This window comes from Medicago truncatula, chromosome 2 (genome assembly GCF_003473485.1).
Source record: "Medicago truncatula cultivar Jemalong A17 chromosome 2, MtrunA17r5.0-ANR, whole genome shotgun sequence".
Lineage (NCBI taxonomy): Eukaryota > Viridiplantae > Streptophyta > Magnoliopsida > Fabales > Fabaceae > Medicago > Medicago truncatula.
Genome location: NC_053043.1, coordinates 22,638,402 through 22,659,864, shown reverse-complemented (window position 1 = coordinate 22,659,864; position 21,463 = coordinate 22,638,402). Strand labels below are relative to the sequence as shown.

Here is a 21,463-nt window from a genome sequence, read left to right as displayed (position 1 = left end):
TTTTCTAATCTTCACGTTTTCGCGCGTAAAATCCAAATCGTTAACCCATTTTCGATGCCGTTTTCGCCTACACGCTCCTGACACTTAGCTCTATCATAATCTACAGAAAAATTCAAGTTTCAACCACCCAAAAATCGATTTCCAGAACCTCACATAATCACTTATTTGCAAAACGTTTAGACACCAATTTTTCAAACGAAAAATCCCAATTTCCATCAACCCAAACCCCAATACTGATTGGAAACTTAGTCTATGATTAACCTATAATCAGAACACCATCTGTACACAAATTCTATGAATTTTCTAATTAATTAACAACTAATTACAATTCTCAAAACCTAATTCCCAATTATCCAACCTAAGAACAACAACATGTTAAATCACAAATTTAGAATTTATACACTATGATTACTAAATGTTAGCCTCACCCTTACCTTAATTCAGATGAACGAAGCTCTACGATCTCTCCGGTTCTTCACTTGGCTCTTCTCCTAGCTTTTTCTTGGTTTTTCTCCCAAAGGCTTGTTTTCTCCCCTTTTCTCCAAAACGTTTTGTTTCACGTGAAAACTATTCTGACTTAGGTTTTCTCCTATTTATTCCCTCAGCCCTTTTTATCTTATTTCCACTTATTCCACTAAACTCTCTAAATTCTCAAAACAGCCCCCACAACTTAATCTTATTTTATTTTCAAGTTTTATTCTATTAAATAATAAAATAACACTACTTAATAAAATAACGACACACCACATAATCTTTTAAATCACATAATCACTAAAAATAGACTCTTAAACTTAAAAAAATAATCAAATAAATAAATAGGGCGTTACAGTAGGGACTATTCTCAAAATCGCGCAAAATGTAGGGACCAAAAACATATTTAACCCTTAATTTAATAAACGTTGATAAACAATTAAACATTGTTTTTATTAAAAAAAATTGATAGATTAAGATATATTATATGAGTTTGCACATGTTAAAGCAATTAAAAGTAGTTAGTGTTTTTATTGAAAAACAACAATTATTTATTTAAAAATTATATATTTATTACAAAATGTATAAATTTCAATGCAAAATTTCAATTATAAACTTCTTAAGATGTGCAAATTTGCACATGATAGAAAAACTCATATATATATATATATATATATATATATATATATATAGAGGGATATATTAGCCATAATCCTATTTAATTCAAGTATTACCAAGTTTTCTATTATTGTCTTTAGCGTTAAAATTTCTATTATAATACAAAATCATGCCTTCGTTCCTCAAATTAAATAACCATTTAATAAACATCCCCAACTAAAACTTCAATATGCAAAAAAATGCTACTATATTTTTGTTGAATATTTATTTTTCTTTTCTTGAGTTTGTGGTCTGGAGCAAAAATATTGATGAACTATAAAACTTTGATGGGAACATATATAATGCACGCCAATAGTTTACTGGGCATTTTCATATTTTTTCAACTATGACATAAATACCCTTACGTAAATTGATTGCTAATTCAATTACTTTATTAAAGACAAAAATTAAACATTATAATATACATTGCTAGTGGGTCAACATGTCTATATATCTGTGTCATTGAAAACTTCTTTTCAAATCCAATGACTCACAATCAATTCAGAAACCAAAAAAAAAAAAATGTAGTCACCTAGGAGACCCATTGAAGTCATATACCGTAGCATGAGCCATACTATCATTTACAACATATGAACTATCATGAATTATTTCAAAAAATAAAAAAACATACGAATTATCATGAATGCTAAAATAAGACCATTCAAAGGAGAGCATCCATATCAGGTGCTTTAATAGGCTATTTATGTCCACATCACTCATTTTATGATATGGGTTTGTCTAACATGTGCAATATTGCACATGTTAAGGTAACTAAAAGTAGTAACTTTTCATTGAAAACCAACAATTATTAATTTAAAGTTACATATTTAATATAAAAAACACAAGTTTCAAGTTAAAATTACTACTTTAAACTTCTTAAAATGTGCAAATTTGCACATAATAAGTATCAATTTTTTCAGCCCATTACCTCATAAGAAATTACAAAATAGGTTCCACAAATAATTTTATGTCAATACATTTCAACAAAATTTATTTATTTCATTATGATTTATGAAATGAGAGCCGCAAAAAGTGAAGATAGAGATGATGTTTCTATAAGCACCATTCTCCATAGACACCTAAATATTATACTCACAACGGAATTACCTATTTAGTATGGTGATAAATAGGTAAAACATCCACCATTGTAGATATTCTATGTCTATTTTTAAGTAACATCCATATCTTCTAGGTGCAAAGTTTTGTTTTCCAAGTAATTTCTTCGAATTTTCGTAAAAAAGAAGAGGTAATTTCTTCGAAATATCTTCTAGGGTGCAATATTATCTACGGTACTAGCACTTTTATCCTTTTTTGTTTTGGTCAAAATAGAACTCTTATCTTTTGCCTCCACTCCACCTACTACATTTATGCAGGACAGCATTAAATATGAAGTTTTTTTTTTTTTTTTTTTTTTTTTGGGTAGATGCATTAAATATGAAGTTATTAACATGAATTCACAAGTTAAGAAATTTGTAAGATAGAAACATTTTTTGAAAAATTGTCTATTTAATTACTCTTTGTCTATATATAGACACATCCTACCCAAACAAAACTACTACCTCTAACTCTAATCTAAAGCTGTTGTTATATATATACACACAGATTATTTGTGTCATGTCTTATTACTCATTCGTGCTAGTTTTGTTTCTGGCAATTATCTCTCTTACCAATGGTCGCAATTACAGTCCTCCACCAACTGCAAGACAACATACACAAAAGCCTCCGGTTTTTAAACCTCCTATACGAAAACCGATTACAGTCCCAAGTGCACCACATATACACCCTCCACAGCGATCTCGACCACCTCCCATGATGTAAGAATTCAGAACGCATAGAGAATCGAACGTGAGACCTTAAAGAGGAGCACACTTTCAGTTCTATACCTACTATTAGACCAATCCAACTAGATTAAGAAGCGTATGTTGTTATATTCCAATCTTAATTAATTAGTATCTTGCTTTTATCTTTGGATGGTCATTTGTTTTTCTTTATTGTGGTTTATCCTTGTGTCTTGTGGTTTAGCATTTGTTTAAAATAAATCTTCCAACAACAAATTAATGGATCGTTGAAATATTTTACACTTGTTATCATATCATTTAATTTTGTTTTTTGAAAAGTCAAAATGGTCCACTTAAATTTGCATCAAGAAGAATCGAATCTAAAATTTTGAGATGAGCACATTCCAATGTTCAGGCCAACACCATCAAACTAACTCACCTAAATTTGCATTGAGAAGAATCGAAATTGAGACTTTGAAAGAAACACACTTGCATGTCCAAACTAACATCACTAGACCAACTCAATTTACATTTAATTTGTACACTGTAAATTTAAAATTTAATGTTCAGAAATTGAGAATTCTACTTTTAACATTCCACTCAAACTCGGATTGATATTCCATGCTGTAATAAAGCACACAGTTTTCACGCTATACTAAATCTCGGCCATTAATTAAAGAGCAAATGGGCCAATTCAATACAATTATTTTTTAGAGAATAATCAATACAATTATAATATCATTCAAAACAATTTCAGCCACACATTTTAAAGCAGATGGTGGTCTTCATCTGCTACGGCGTCATGCTGTGACAGCAGGAAATTCAAATCCCACAAACTCGAGTAGTGAATTCTTACTTAAATTTGAAATACAAATCCAAAGCCCATAACCAATCGAAGTTTGAAATGGGTAGTTCTAGTCCTTCTAAACAATTAGAGAACTGGTTCATTGATTCAGCTGCTTACCATATTACACCTAACTAAACAACAACACATGATAATAGGTCATATGAAGAATCATGGGTATGTATGTCTTCCAGGAAATGGTCCATGCTTAAAAGTCAAATATGTCGGCTCTACAGTTTTCATATGTAAATAACTCCAAGTCTCGAATAGAAACTAACAGAAAGTTTAGTTATTGTTGCGAATTCGATGAGAAAACCACACCAATAACAAATTTGATGTGTGGAGTAAGGAACAATCAAGCAACCAAAACAAAGTGTATGGAACAATTATAAACACAAGGCAGAAGTAGAAAACAGCGAGAGAGAAAGGAAGAGAGAACACAAAAGAATTTGTTGACCTAGTTCAGTCCAAATTGACCTAGTCTGGAGGAGAGAGAGCAGCCCTCTGTTTCACTATATGATGAGTAACCTTACAAAAGAGATATCAATGGGTTACAAGAATAAGTCTCCCGTTGTTAACCAATATTTTTAAAGGCTATAATTTAATGCAGTCAAAATAGGTTGACCTTGTCATCGAAGAAATTGTTTTCTCTCTCCGATCGAAGTTGGACTTGCTGAAAATGCTCGAAAGCGTGTGTTTTAGTTCGACGGGCAAAAAAGTTATCCAAGGACAGTTTTGTTGTGGTTCGGATAAGGTCAAGCAACAGATATTTCAAGACACATTCGAAATTCAAATCGAATGGATAAGTATTATTAATTTACTGCAGTTATAGTTTTAAATTCAAATCTAGGTAGTTATTTCTATTTCTATAAATAGTAGTTTTTCCTCAGGAAAAGTGGTCACAATTCAATTATACAAAAAACTTACACTTAAATTATCCGCATGCAAGAGAGAAACGAATCACAAATTGCAATGTATGAACATGTGTACTTGTTTACTTGTGTCTTAAGGCTCAATTTAACCTTTCCCACAAAGTAATTGATCGTAATATTTACCAATAAGGTAATTAACGATTCCTCTTTTCATTTTCTTATTTCCTTTGCTCTTTTCATCATTGGTATATGGTTATACTATCCTTTACAACAACATATGAACTATTATGATGGTTGCAATAAGTCCATCGAAGCTTAGCATCCATATTTTCTTTTGACTTTAAGTAATTTCATCGAAGTATCTTCAAGGTGCATTAATCCACGGTACTGGCAGTTTTATCTTCTTTTTTTTGGGTCACTAGCACTCTTATTCTACCTCCACACCAACTACTAGATTTATGGAAAATAGCATCTATATTCGAATCTTAATCCTGTTTTTATGTTTGGATGGTCATTTTTTTTCCCTTTATTGTGGTTTAGCTTTGTTTCTTGTGGTTTAGCATTTGTTTAAAATAAATCATCCATCAGCAAATTAAAGGTAATATTTGTTATATCATTAGTATACATTTAATTGTGATTTTTTAAGAAGCAAAATTAATCTACCTAAATATAGATTGGAAAGAATCGAACGTAATACCTTAAAAGAAACATGCTCAAATGTCTCATGCCAACATCATCAAACCAACTCAGTTAAGGTTTAATTTTATATATGTGAATTTCAAATTTAATGTTGAGAAGTTGAGAATTTGGAATATTGGAGCCAAAAGAGCTTCAAAGCTTTGATTAAGAGAAAGATTCATATAGATACATTTTAATAAAAGATGGGTAATAAGTACATCGATGGTGTCCTCGTAAACTTAGCTTAGTTGGTTGAGACAATGCATAAAATATGCAAGGTCCGGGGTTCAAACCCCGGCCACTACCCAAAAAATAAAAAAAGTACATGGATGGTCTTATTTATAGATCTCAATTACACTAACTACTTGACTAACCAAATCTTACTACCTGCTTAACATTTAACCAACTTTAATTACCTTAATTAACTCCACCTATCTTCCAACTATTTTAACACATCCCCCCTCAAACTCAAGGTAAGAAATTTTTTACTTTAATTTGAATTACAAATCCAAATTCTAAAACTGAGAGAAAATGGTGGCCCAAAATGGTATGCAGTAAACAATAGGGGATAAACTAGTAAAAAAAAATAAAAAATAGGCATTGACTAAAGACCCTCTGTTGTGAGAAAGTGAGATGAAAATTGCCCAACAACACAATACACCTTCATCTTCTACTTCGTAGTTTCACGTTGACTACTTTTGAAACGCTAATCCTAAAAGATTTCAACCAAAATAGCTTTCTTCAAACATGATTTTGAAAAAGTGACTCTGCAAACATGATTCTTAAAAATTGATTCCAAACGCACTTTCATCCAACATCAGTTTTCGTTGTCAAACAAGGATTCTTCAAAACTAAAAATTGGAACACAATTACATCCAAACGCTTCTACCTAACTCAAAAAAGGGTGAGATATGCTTATAATACATTTTGTCATCGAAAAAAATGGGAATGAATGCAATTCTTGAAACTGAACACATGGAGGAATGCTCACATATGAAAGAAAAATAGTATACAAAGAATATATATTATAGATCAAAATTCTCATAACAATGATTTAGGTGAAAGTTGTTCCAATTAGAACGTCCAATTTTTCCTCTTTTGTACCCTACAATCCATCTTTAATGATATTCTACGTAATCCCATTTCAGTGTGTATGCAATTTAGAACTTAGACTTTGAAGTTCTCATAATTTAGAACTAAGACTTTGAAGTCTTCATAATTCAGTCATAATTCTCATTCAATCATTGCACCCTCTAGTAGCGTGACTTACCGAGAAAATGTCATGGCCCTATGTTAAAATGGGGCCAAATGAGGTGGAATCTTCAAATGAGTTTTTTCTTTACTTGAATTTTTATGTAAATAGATCTCTGTTGTCAATAGCGGCTTAACGCGGCACGATCGCGGCTGAAAACAGCCTAGCGCGTCAGAACGCGACCGCAACGCGCGTTAGGCAATAGCGGGCGAAAACCGGGTTTCGCGGCCGCTTTGACAACAGAGAAATAGATAGATGGATATGTAAAATTGATCTACGACCACAAAAACAAACATAGACATTATTTTCTGGTAACCAAAAAATTCTTCTATTAATAAAAGAAGAGAAACGTTAACTTATTTCCTTAGCACACAAATGTAAGAACTAAATATATATATAAAAAATCTAGTATTCAATATTTTAAAAGCTTAAAGTTTTATCTATATATCAAATACAAAAATTCTTTTTTAATATTTTTTTAATTTTTTAACTTATGTCCTTAGACCTTTTAGAAGAGAAAAAATGTGTGCACTTAAACCACAAGATAGCATGGATACTAAAAACAACAATATAAAAGTCTTTCAAAGTTCATGTTAGTAAAAAATATTGAAGCACTCCATGGTTATGCTATACCCAGAAAAAAACGTACTAGCTCAATTCTAAAGCTTGTATACCGGTGAAATGGTGATCATCATTAGGAAGGGTAGAATGATGTCTTGTTTTTTATCTAATCCGAACTAGAGGTATTTTTGTCATTTTTTGCAGGGCGCGCGGGAACAAAGAAGGAACTAGTTTTTATTTTTGGTCTATACGCGTCGACGTATTTTTTGGGATATATAATGTAATGACCAATTTTTTGGCTAATATGTAACTAATATATATATATATATATAATTTGCTAGAACACCCACTAGTTTTTATGTGGGAGTGTTTTAGCAAGTTATAACTAAAAAGTTAATAAATACACCTTAAGGTGTATGTTGCTGTAACACACCTTCTAAAAAAATAAATGGGTGTGTTATAACAAATCCTATAGGCATTTGCTAGAATACATCCACTTATTTTTTAGAAGGAGTATTTTAGTAAATAAATAACTAAAAAGTGGTTAAATACACCTTAAGGTGTAGCTTTGTTAAAACACTCCCACATAAAAATTAGTGGGTGTGTTCTAGCAAACCCCATATATATTTGAGTTTCGCATTTATTATAATGTTACGTTCCTAATGCACCTATCTAATGCTTCACTTTTCTCTTCGGTAATTTGTGCTCGTCGCTCCGTTCACAAACTAACTCTAACATAGCATTTATACCTTCACAAGATCTTCTAATGATAACCGTAAATCCAGCCCTATCTGCTTGTTGACGGATCCAACCGAGCAATTCCTCTTTATCTTTCCATGTATCTCGTGTCGGAAAAAAATGAACCATGTCCACGTCGTTCTCACGAAGTTTACACACATTGGAATTGACGCTTGAAGCCTCTACTCTAACGGAAGCTTCGACCTTAATGGGGGCTTCAACCTTAACGAAATCGACAGCACTAGGTTTTCGATCACCCGGATCATCATCCGCATTCTCAACCATATCTATAAATAAACAACATATAATTTGTAAATTAATTAATAAACATGTATCTAACATCGTATAATAACATAAACAAACAAAAAAAGACAAAAGAAATTTTTTTTTGGTAGTAGCATTGGCATTTTCAAAATTTTCTAAGTTACCAGCGGCAGTTAACAACTGCTCACACCCAACGGTAGTTAACTGCCGCTACAGCTCGTGACAGTACAAAAAACAACCAGAAAAATCAATCAAATGTAATGGATTTTAACGTTGTAATACCTGTTCTTTGATGCATATTGTGTGTAGAAACGTCCTAGCAATCGATCAGCAATGATTTGGAAGCAAGACTTTGACACAAAAAATTTTGAAATGAGATTTTTTTTAGGTATGGTAATGATGAGGTAAGGTGATGAGTGAATAGGAGAGGTAGGGGTTTTCTGGTTTTGGAGGGAAAAAAGCAACGGTAGTTAACAACCGCTGAGTCCTAGCGGCAATTAACTGCTGACGGTTCTTCAAACGGTAGTTAACTACCGCTAGGGGCATTAACATCATTTACTTGTGTCAATAGGAATTATTCATTGTCAAAAAAGCAATTTTCTAAATTAGAGGTTTAGTTTCATAAAGCTGTTTGCACCCCTCAAAGACACCTCTACTCTGTCACATACATGTGCGAAGCAGCATATTTTGAGCTTGAACATCAATCGTGTTGTGAATTCGTTGAGAAAACCACACCAATAAAACTTGATGCGTGGAGCAAATTAATACCAAGTAATCAAATCAAGCGGGTATCAATTAATCCAAACAAAAATAAACAGCAAGAGATAAAAGGAAGAGAGAGAGAGAGAAAGAACACAAGAATTTGTTTACCCAGTTCGGTCTAATGATGACCTAGTCTGCTCTCCGATCCACTATAATGATATGAGTTTCTTTACAAAGAGATATTGAGTTCCAAGAATTAGTCTTCAAACCTAATTCTACCCAAGTCCCAGCCTCTTCCCGTGACCAAGAGACTCAATCCTAATAGTGTTTTGTTCAAGGTGAATCAAAACAATCCCAACCCTAGAGTTGTTGCCTAGAGAAATTCTCTATAAACCCTAGTTTGTATGTTGGTTTCTAAACCTTGTTTTTCTACACACTTTTATCATCTGATACAAGGCTGTATTTATAGTGGAAAGTAAACCCTTAAAAAACTGAAACAAATCTAACTGAAAATAAGTTTTATTTTTTATCTTCAGCGATGCCATCGTGGCACGATGCGGCTTCATCGTGGCACGATTTTTCCAGTAGTTTCCCAGGAATCTTGCTTCAACAATCGTGGCGCGATGCTTCTCCATCGTGGCACGATACTCCAGATTTCTGATTTTAAGTTAACTCTCACAATTCTCCACCTTGACTTCAAATCAGTGATGATGCCAATTTAACAATCAATCACTTTGCTGCTCTCTCCAATCTTTCATCTATGCTTCAACGAAGTTTATCAAGTCCAAGCAATGCTTGAATCTTGATCTTGGTAATGATTTGGTGAACATGTCTGCTGGATTGTCTTCCGATGCCACTTTCTCTACCATGATCTCCTTTGTCTCAATCATGTCTCTGACGAAGTGTAAACGAATGTCAATGTGCTTTGTCCTTTCAAGATACACCAGATGATTTGCCAAATGAATGGCACTTTGGCTATCACAATGTATCTTCACACACCCTTGACTAATCCCCATTTCTCCAATCATACCTTTCAACCATATGGCTTCCTTGACCCCTTCAACAAGGGCTACGTATTCCGCTTGAGTTGTTGAAAGGGCTACAACTGATTGTTGATTTGCCTTCCAAGTTACCGCTGTACAGAACAATGTAAACACAAAACCTGACAAAGATTTTCTAGTGTCTACGTTACATGCATAGTCCGCATCCACATATCCCTCCAAAGCATCCTTACCTGGTTGTGACCTTGTATACCTTAGACCACCTTTCAAAGATCCATTCAAATATCTCAGAATCCACTTCAAAGCTTGCCAGTGCACTTGACCCAGATTTGCCATAAACCGACTTATCACACTGATTGCGTAGGATAAGTTTGGTCTACTACAAACCATACCATACATGATGCTTCCAAACCCACTTGCATAGGGAGTACCCTCCATCTTGCTTTTCTCTTCATCGGATTGAGGACACTGTTTTATAGATAGCTTAGTGTGGTGACCAAGAGGAGTGCTAACGACTTTAGAATCTTTCATTCTGAACCGCTCCACCACTTTCCTCAAGTACCCCTGTTGAGATAAGAACAACTCACCTTTGTTCCGGTCCCTTATGATATCCATACCAAGTATCTTCTTTGCATTACCAAGATCCTTCATCTCAAATTCATCATTCAATCTTTCCTTGAGCTTCTAAATCTCTTGCATGTCAGAACTTGCCATAAGAATATCATCTACATAAAGGAGAAGGTAGAGAATCACTTTCTCATTCCTTCTCATCATGTAAACACAACTGTCATAGTTGCTTCTCACAAAACCAGCCTTTACTAGGAACTCATCAAACCGACGATACCACTGCCTTGGACTTTGCTTCAACCCATACAAAGATTTCTTCAACAAACACACTTTTGTATTGTCTTCTACAAAACCTTATGGTTGTTGCATATAGATAGTTTCTTCCAACTCTCCATGTAGAAATGCGGTATTCACATCCATTTGTTCTAACTCAAGATCATACATGTTAACAATCGCCATAAGTACCCTTATAGAACAATGTTTTACTACCGGTGAAAAGATTTCATTGTAATCAATCACTTCCACCTGAGTAAAACCCTTTGCTACAAGTCTTGCCTTATACCTTAGTGCTTCGACCCCTGGTATACCATGTTTCTTCTTAAACACCCACTTGCTTCCCACTACACTTTGATTCTTAGGTAATGTAACAAGTTTCCAAGTCTGGTTCTTCTCCAATGAAAGCATTTCCTCATTCATTGCCTTCAGCCAGTCATTGTTTTCATTGCTTTCTAATGCCTCCCTGAAGTTCTTTGGTTCCGAGTCTTGCAATTCTTCAGCCGCATTCAAAGCATAACAAATAAGGTCAGCATAACCGTATCTCTTAGGTGGATTAATATGTCTTCTCTCCCTATCTCTTGCTAGCTGATAGTCATGATTAATTATCTCTTGGCCTTCACTCTCATCAGGTACTGGAGTCTGATCCTCCTCTTCCCTTTCATCAGTGGTAGGCTCCACCTCAAACTGAATTTTCTCTGTCCCCGTTTCCGAGCTTGTATCCAGGTCTTTGCACTTCATCCCCATGCGGGTCTCATCAAAAGTAACATCCCTGCTTATGATAAATTTTGATCCTCCAGGTTCCATCTTCCACAGTCTGTAACCTTTCACACCTTCAAGATAACCCATGAAAATACACTTCACAGCTCTAGCATCAAGTTTGTCTTGCATGACATGCGCAAACGCTAAAGCTCCGAAAACTTTCAAGTTAGAGTAGTCTACCGGTCTCCCACTCCAAACCTCCATAGGTGTGTTGAGATCTATCCCTGTTGATGGACATCTTTTAATCAAATATGCTGCAGTACTAACAGCCTCTCCCTAGAAACTCTTGGACAATCCAGCTCCCAACAGCATACACCTCACACGCTCCAACAATGTCCTGTTCATTCTTTCAGCAAGACCATTCTGTTGAGGTGTGTATGCCACAGTTCTATGCCTCTTTATACCTTTCTTCCTGCAAAACTCATTAAACTGCTCTGAAACAAACTCCAGGCCATTGTCAGTTCTCAACACTTTCAGTTTAGTTCCAATCTGATTTTCTACAAGTATATCCCATTCCTTGAATTTTTCAAAGGCATCACTTTTCTTCTTCAGAATGTAAACCCATACTCTTCTAGAATAATCATCAATGATAGACATGAAATATGAACCTCCCCATGAGTCTTGACTGATGCTGGACCACAAAGATCTGAATGAACATACTCAAACGGCCTACTAGATTTATGCACCCCCACTCCAAACTTCACCTTGTGTTGTTTGCCTAATGTGTAGTTATCACAGAAATCTAGCTTGTTCAATTTTTCATTCCCTAGCAAACCTTGTTTAGCTAGCTCAACCAAATCCCTCTCACTAACATGACCTAACCTCAAATGCCAAAGTTTAGTTATATCCAGAGTGTCAACACTAGCAACCGATGCATGAGCTATTACGGTGGAACCTTCTAAAATATATAAACCATGTATTTTAGACCCTTTAGCTATAACCAATGCACCATGAGAAATTCTCATCACACCACGTTCAATTCTAGTGCAATAGCCTAGATCATCAAACATGCTTATGGATATTAAATTTCTCCTAAGTTCAGGAATATACTTCACATCCTTCAAAAGGAAATCACGATCATCAAACATTTTGAGTCGGATAGTACCAACACCTTGAATTTTACAAGCCTTATTATTACCAAGGCGAACTACTCCACCTTCAGCCAGTTCTAACGTTTCAAAGTACTCCTTTCTCGGACAGATGTGATAAGAGCACCCAGAGTCCAAGACCTAGCCCTTTTCAGGTTCCCAACTTGTCGCAGTTAGTGCTCCAGCACTCTCATAACCTTCATCTTTGCTTGCAATCTGAACGGATGAATTTCCACCTCCATTGTCCTTTCTCTCCGGACAATCCTTCTTGAAGTGACCTGGATTATGACAAATAAAATATTTGTACTGTGTTTTATTGCCATCACCCTTCGACCTAGACTTTGACCTGGAATTCTTGTCTTTCCCTTTTCCTCTGTTCTGACTTCTCCCCCTTGAGACATTCAAGCCTTCTCCACTATCATCAACCTTCAACTCTTTGAACTTGGTTAACTTTTTGGTTCTCAAAACTGCTTGAACTTCCTCCAAAGTGATAGTGCCCTCTTTGCCATAAAGCATAGTATCCTTGAAATTCTCAAAGGACCTAGGTAAAGCACACAGTAGGTGTAAGGATTTATCTTCGTCTTCCAGATTAACATCTATGTTCGCCAAATCATCAATAATCTTATTGAACTCCGCTAGTTGCTCCATTATAGGTTTTGACTCCACCATTTGGTAAAAGTAGAGTTGTTGTTTCAGACACTGTCTATGTGCCAAAGACTTGGTCATGTATAATGAATCAAGCTTATTCCACATAGACACAGCAGTAGTCTCCCTTGATACTTCTCTCAACACCTTATCCCCAAGACACAGAATGATAGCGCTGACCGCCTTATCATTCATCTCCGTCTTCTCAGCAGGTGTCAGATGTGCAGACATCTGTGCTTCTCCCTTTAATGCTTCAACACACTTTTGTTGAATTAAAATTGCCCTCATCTTTACCTTCCACAACCCGAAGTCGTTACTACCGGTAAACTTTTCAATATCCCACTTCGAACCCATGATACCTGATTATTGATTTGACCTTTGCCCCACGGTGGGCGCCAATTTTTGTGAATTCGTTGAGAAAACCACACCAATAAAACTTGATGCATGGAGCAAATTAATACCAAGTAATCAAATCAAGCGGGTAGCAATTAATCCAAACAAAAATAAACAGCAAGAGATAAAAGGAAGAGAGAGAGAGAGAAAGAACACAAGAATTTGTTTACCCAGTTCGGTCTAATGATGACCTAGTCTGCTCTCCGATCCACTATAATGATATGAGTTTCTTTACAAAGAGATATTGAGTTCCAAGAATTAGTCTTCAAACCTAATTCTACCCAAGTCCCAGCCTCTTCCCGTGACCAAGAGACTCAATCCTAATAGTGTTTTGTTCAAGGTGAATCAAAACAATCCCAACCCTATAGTTGTTGCTAAGAGAAATTCTCTGTAAACCCTAGTTTGTATGTTGGTTTCTAAACCTTGTTTTTCTACACACTTTTATCATCTGATACAAGGCTGTATTTATAGTGGAAAGTAAACCCTTAAAAAACTGAAACAAATCTAACTGAAAATACGTTTTATTTTTATCTTCAGCGATGCCATCGTGGCACGATGCGGCTTCATCGTGGCACGATTTTTCCAGTAGTTTCCCAGGAATCTTGCTTCAACAATCGTGGCGCGATGCTTCTCCATCGTGGCACGATACTTCAGATTTCTGATTTTAAGTTAACTCTCACAAATGGTATAAGGCTATACTATATATCATTTACAACATATGAACTATTATGATGACAGCAATAAGTCCATCGAAGCTTACCATCCATATTTTCTTGACTTTTTAAAATTTTAATAACTAAAGCTGAATATTCTGTTTTTTAAGTAATTTCTTCGAAGTATCTTCAAGGTGCAATAATCCACGGTACTGGCAGTTTTATCTTTTTTTTTTTTTTTTGGGTCAATAGCACTCTTATTCTTGTTTTTTTTTTTTTGGTCAAGTAGCCTAGTTGTAGAGCTCACACGATTTAATTGTGGAGAAGTGGAGTGTTCGGGGTTCGAACCCCAGCTCCTGCATATAATATACAGTATCCCTACCAACTGAGTTAAGCTCACGGGGATGCACTCTTATTTTACCTCCACACACCAACTACTAGATTTATGGAAAATAACACTAAATAATACAAAGTGATTAATATGAAGTCACAAGTTAAGAAATTTGAAGGATAAAAATATTTTCTTAATGTTAACATAACCCGAAAAGGAAAATGCTAAGAAGAAGATAAAGCCGCTAGCTACACTGCACTTTGTTATGTGAGCAGTAAAAAGTACTCCTCCCTCCGCCCCTTAATACATGATACAGTTGACTCCATTACGCATTCCAATACATAATTTTGAGCTTAAATATCTTGAATAATATGTTAGAAAAAATCATGAAAATTTGATATTTTGAAAATACTCATCGAGACGAATCTAACGATATCTTATATGATATTATTTATCTATATATATTAGTAGAAAAATATGGTCAAAGTAAGCTAGGTCAAAATTGCAAATTTTCAAATAGATCATTTATTACGCGACGGAGAGAGTATTGGTTATATATACAAACCCAACCTAAACACTACTACCTCTAACTCTAAAGTGTTGTTATATATTTACACACAGATTATTTGTGTCATGTCTTGTTACTTATCCATTCTAGTTTTGTTTCTGGCAGTTATCTCTCTTACCAATGGTCGCAATTACAGCCCACCAAATGGAATACCGCATATACACCTTCCAAATCCTCCTTTGTTTCAACAGCCTATTGTAACCCCTCCAATACCGGTCCCAGGCACACCACATATACACCCTCCGAAACCTCGTATAATTAAACCTCCTATACAACCACCTATACCGGTCCCAAGCGCGCCGCATATACACCCTCCAAGGCCATCTCGACCACCTCCCAAGATGTAAGAATTCAGAACGCACAGCAGCAAACAAGCGTATATTGTTATATTCCAATCTTAATCCTGTTTTTATGTTTGGATGGTCATTTTTTCCTTTATTGTGGTTTAGCCTTGTTTCTTGTGGTTTTGCATTTGTTTAAAATAAATATATCCAGCAGCAAATTAAGGGTAATATATTATGCATCGTTGAAATATTTTACACTTGTTTGTTGTATCATTAGCATACATTTATGTTTTTTTTAAGAAGTAAAACTATAGTCCACCTAAATATTTACTAAAAAGAATCGAACGTGATACCTTAAAAGAAACACGCTCAAATGTTTCATGCCAACATCATCAAACCAACCCAGTTAAGGTTTAATTTTATATATGTGAATTTAAAATTTAATGTTGAGAAGTTGAGAATTTGGAATATTGGAGCCAAAAGAGCTTCAAAGCTTTGATTAAGAAAAAGATTCATATAGGGTGAGATATGCTTATAATACAATTTGTCATCGAAAAAAATGGGAATAACTTTAGTGTTAAAGGGCTTTAGCAAAGGATAATAATATGCATATGGTGGCTTGAAAAGGCTTTATGTACCAGTAAAAAAACACATTAATATGTTCAAATGTAAAGACCAATCAGCTATGGAGAATGAATGCAATTCTTGAAACTAAACACATGGAGGGATGCTCACATATGAAAGAAAAATAGTATACAAAGAATATATATTTTAGATCAAAATTCTCATAACAATGATTTATGTGAAAGTTGTTCCAATTAGAACGTCCAATTTTTTCCTCTTTTGTACCCTTCAATCCATATCTTGAACTTTCATGATATTCTACGTAATCTCATCTTAGTGTGTATGCAATTTAGAACTTAGACTTTGAAGTTCTCGTAATTTAGAACTTAGAGTTTTAAGTTTTCATAATTATCATTCAGCGTGACTAACCGAGAAAATGTCATGGCCCTTTATGTTACAATGGGGCCAAAGGAGGTGGAATCTACGAAGGAGTTTTTTCTTTACTTGGCTTTTTATGATAATAGATAGATGGATATGTAAAAATGATCTATAACCACAAAAACAAACAGATATTATTTTCTGGTAAACATAAAAGTCTTCTATTAAAAATATAATAAATAAATGCTAACTTATTCTCTTAGAACACAAGTATAAAAACTAAATATATAATTTTTTTTCTTTAGCATTCAATATTTTAAAAGTTTTATAGTTTTATTTATACATGTCAAATATAAAAGTTATTTTTAATTTCTTTTTTAACTTTTTAACTTATGTCCTTAGACGCTTTGAAAAGAGAAAAAAAGTGTGCACTTAAAACACAAGATAACACAATTCTTAAAAACAACAATATAAAAGTCTATCAAAATTCATCATAGTAAAAAATGTTGAAGCACTCTGTGGTTGTGCTATACCCAGAAAAAAAGGTACTATCTCAATTCTATAGCTCGTACACACTAATTATTTGTCATATACACCGGTGATCATCATTGGGAAGGGTGGAATGAAGTATTACTACTTATCCATGTTAGTTTTGTTTCTTACAGTTTCCAGTTATCACTTCACCACCAAGCATCAAATACACGCGCAACCCAATGGTGGACCGACCGATTACCAGCCACCGACAATTGATGATCTCAATCCCAGTCCTCCTATGGTTCCTCCACCATCAAGTGATCCTATCATACGCAGCCCAGAAATACCACATATTCAGCCTCGATGGCCAATTCGACCACCTCCTAATTATTAAGTAAAGACTTAAGAACGGACCATTTTATAATAGATGGTGGTCTGTTAGTGGCTCGGACTGAGATCCTAAGAGGTCTTAACTTGCTTTCCTTTCGGTTTGATTCGGCTTTTCATTTGTGCATCATCTTGGCTGCGAATTTGGGGGTGCCATGGTTTGTAGTGCATTTGTCAAGTTATTGCTTTGTATTTCTATTAGTTTCTGTTCTGTATTGTCATTTGTTATATGCTGGGCTGCTTGTTGTGTTTCTGTTTTGTATCCTGTTTTCATGTCGGGTGGAAATCTGTTCTTGTTCTTTTTTGGTTTAACAGACCAACGTTTTAAAAAACTGAACGATACCGGAAAAATGGCCATTACAACTTTTAGCCTCTTTTTAATAAATACATTGTGTTGTTAAAATAAAATAAATCTTAATTCCAACACTAGAGAAAGGGAACATAGACACTTGAAATATTTCGAATTCAGTTACTTTATCCGATATGTTTAAATCTGTTACTTTTTCTGATAAAGTGTATATATGCGAACTTTAAATGTATATTCAAACATCAATATGCTTATTATGAGGAGAGAAATGGATCAAATGTTTTCTCATCAATTGTGAAAAGAGTAGCATTACAACTTATATAGATCATAGGAAGGAGCATGATAACTATATTACAATGTTTGTAGATAATAGAAACCGAACTAGCTAACTTGTGTAGCAAGTTATCTATCTAACTAATGCTTAATCTCTGCTGTTTGTATACTGAAATTAGTCCGAGAACAATAACTATAAATCGAAACAACAGATTAATGCTAGTTAGAATTTTCAGGTTGTTCCTCCAGAAAAATCGGTTATTCTTACCATCTTTTCAACCCCATCTCCAAGTCCTTAACTGTCACAAATGTAGGCTTTCAAATCTCGATTCCAAATCTTCACATATTCGTAACCATGATCCATTTTCTTTCATTATTCAAGTCATATACATAACTAACATTAATCAATCGGAACAGAAGTAACAAAACTCACTTGAAATATGGCCGAGTAAATGAATCAATTTCCTATAATCTTGGGAGTGTGATAACAACGTCAAACCGTGAAAATTGAGTCTTCAGTTTATGAACTCTACACCAGAAAATATAAATCAAGCATAAACACTTTGCAAAGTGTATATACTACTTAAACATAATCCCAAGCATTATGAATGATTCCAAAACAACAGCCTAGTAACCTGCTAAAGATTAGAGCCACATTGTTGCTGCAGTCCTAGTTTGTCAAAAAAATGAGGGCCAATGATAATCTGCCACAATTGAAAATCATCAAAATATCAGTGGTGAACCAGCATTTAAAAGAATAGGGAAAGAAAACAAGAAAGAACAGGCTATTACCGTAGAAATTGTTACAAAACTTAGGAGGGAGGAATTAGCAGAGAGGAAAGTTGACATAAAATCAATGAAAGATGGACGTTGATCCTCTTTCCATGCATTTCTCATCAAACAGACTCCATTTATACCTACAAGTGGAGATAAGAATGCATTTTTTTAACCAATAAAATTTTACACAATAAAGTAGGATAAATAAAATGTTTTATTACTCATTAAAATTGAGTAGAAAATTAAAATTTAAACAAAATATCTAAGAAGCTAACGGATTAAGAGAAGGATAGAAGCATAATTAATTGCAAAGTTTCCACAGTAAATGATAGCTTTAAGTTATTACAGATCCTTAGATCAATCTGATGGGATTCAAGAGAATATAGCTTTCTTAGTAACAAATATATCATGAGTCTATTTGGATTGTCTTATTTGAGAGACTATATCTGCTCTACCGTTTGAAAAACAATATATCTGATCTTTGATTAATCAATATTTACAAAATGTATAGATGTATTAGTTTACCTGGTTGTGTGTGTTTTTTTTTATCAATAGGAAAATAAAAACAAGGAAAAAGGACTAAGCTATCTGCTACCTAAACACCGCAGATGCAAGATAATATCCAATTGAGGGAGATGAGCAATCCACAGTTTCAAAAGGTTGATATTATTAGAAACATCAACCTTAATCAACCAATAAATACATTCTACCCTTCTCTCAAGGTATGATTAAAGAAGACCACCCAAAAATGAGAAGTGAACTTCCTAATGAGAGAAAATAAGCTGTATGGGACGAAAGTTATTTTGATTAGTGTGATCAACAATTAAATCCAGTTGACGACCTCTCAAAAATAGATCAAAGTTCAGCCAATAAATTAGAAGCTCGACAAAATCTAGAAAAACCATAAATCCAATTACATCCATCATCTTTCAAAAGGACTCTACAACCTTCATTATCACGATTACCAAAAGAGGATCCATCTTCGTGACTTTAATAAAGCCTTCAGGAAGTGGATGCCAGCAAACATGACGAATTACATGATGTTTATTTGAAAGCAAGGGCATCAACCATGGAGGAATGATTGATATTCCATTATCTCTCAGATATTATTAATCTATTATGATAAGTTATTTCTGATCCACTGATACTATCATATATTAGAATCAAGAAGGGATTAAAATCTTAGTGCGGACAATTGTCCATACATTGGTATAGGTAACTCGTCCCTATATATAGACACACACCAAAGCTAGAACTACTCAACTCTAAAGCTGGTTGTATACACATGGTATTGCTGTCATATAAGAAGTTAGAAGGGTGTAAAGATGTCATACTTATCCATGCTAGCTTTTTTTCTTACAGTGGTTAGTCTCAACAATATTACAGGAAATCCAAAGCATCAAATACATGCGTAATTTAAGATGTACCCCAATCCTGCTAATTAACTAGTCTCGTTTGTATATTTGGTTTGCGGGTGCTTATAGTCTCTTTTTGGTAAATTGACTTTGCTCATAAAATAAATCATCCAGCAGCAAAATAAAAGGCAGTATGAACCTTTGAAATATTTTACACTTGTTTGTTTATCCTTGATATATGTTTGAAGCTGTATACGTAGATTTCGAAAAAATTGTTTATTTATAGTTATGGTTGAAAACGCAGATGATGATCTGGTTGAAACAAAACCTATTTTGTCAACAATTCCAGAGAGTTTACACCGCCTAAGGTTGAAGACAAACCAAATATTGATGGAGCTTCCGTTCGTGTTGAAGTTTCATTTGTTAACTCCGGTGTCGCCCCACTTGATGTCAATGAAGTTGACACGAATCAAATATTTTCAAGCGAAGTTATATGGATAAATAAAGATGACTTGCTTAATTGGGTACGACATCAAGAAAATAGGGTGAAATTATATTGGTCCTGTTATTTCGGACTCTCAATAAGCTTTTTTCAAAAATAGACAAATTCTAGATGGTATTCTGATAGTTAATGAAGTTGTTGATGAGGCTCGCAAAAAGAAAAAAGACCTTATGTTGTTCAAAGTGGATTTTGAAAAGGCATATGACTCGGTATATTGGGGCTATTTGGACTCTGTTTAGGGTCGTATGTCTTCTCATATGCTTTGGAGAAAGTGGATTAGAGAGCGTGTCTGTATAGCCACGACGTCTGTTTTAGTGAATGGCAGCCCCACTGATGAGTTCCCGCTTAAGAGAGGGTTAAGGCAGGCTGACCCGTTGTCTCCTTTCTTGTTTTTGTTGGCGGCTAATGGCCTTAATATCCTGATGAAATTGTTGGTTGAGGCTCAATTATTCACTGGTTACAGTATTGGGGGTGTCAATCCGGTTGTTGTCTCACCTTCAATTTGCTGATGATACTTTGTTCGTTGGAACTAAAAGTTGGGCCAATGTCCGTGCTCTAAGGGCGGCACTTATTACTTTTGAGGATATGTCGGGTTTGAAAGTGAATTTTCATAAGAGTATTCTTGTTGGGGTTAACATCGCCCTTTCCTGGTTGACCGAGGCTGCGTCTGTGCAGCATTGTAAAGTGGGAAAAGTTCCTTTCTTGTACTTAAGTCTGTGCAGCATTGTCGGGTTGGAATAGTTGTTTCCTCTCTTTTGGTGGCTGATTGGTTCTTCTTAAATCAGTCATGACCTCTCTGTCTGTCTATGCTCTTTCCTTCTTTAAAGCTTCGTTAGGTATAATCTCTACCATTGAATCATTGTTTAATAATTTTTTTTGGGGATGGGGTGAGGATCATAGGTAAATATCTTGGATAGGTTGAAGTTCAGTTTTCCTTCAAAAGGAGTTCGGAGGTTTGGAGGTTAAGCAGTTGAAGGAATTTAATGTTGCCTTACTAGGAAAATGGTGTTGGAGGATGTTAGTGGATAGGGGTGGTTTTTGGTATAAAGATATAGTCGCCCACT

At 34.6% G+C, this 21,463-nt stretch overlaps 1 long non-coding RNA gene across 1 annotated transcript; it reads left to right on the top strand.

The window, feature by feature from the left end:
* Positions 1–16,719: 16,719 nt before the first annotated feature.
* LOC25488349 (uncharacterized) lies at positions 16,720–17,605 on the top strand. The gene is made up of 2 exons (XR_003009304.2): positions 16,720–16,869; positions 16,990–17,605. It is a non-coding gene; the product is annotated as an uncharacterized lncRNA (long non-coding RNA).
* Positions 17,606–21,463: the final 3,858 nt, after the last annotated feature.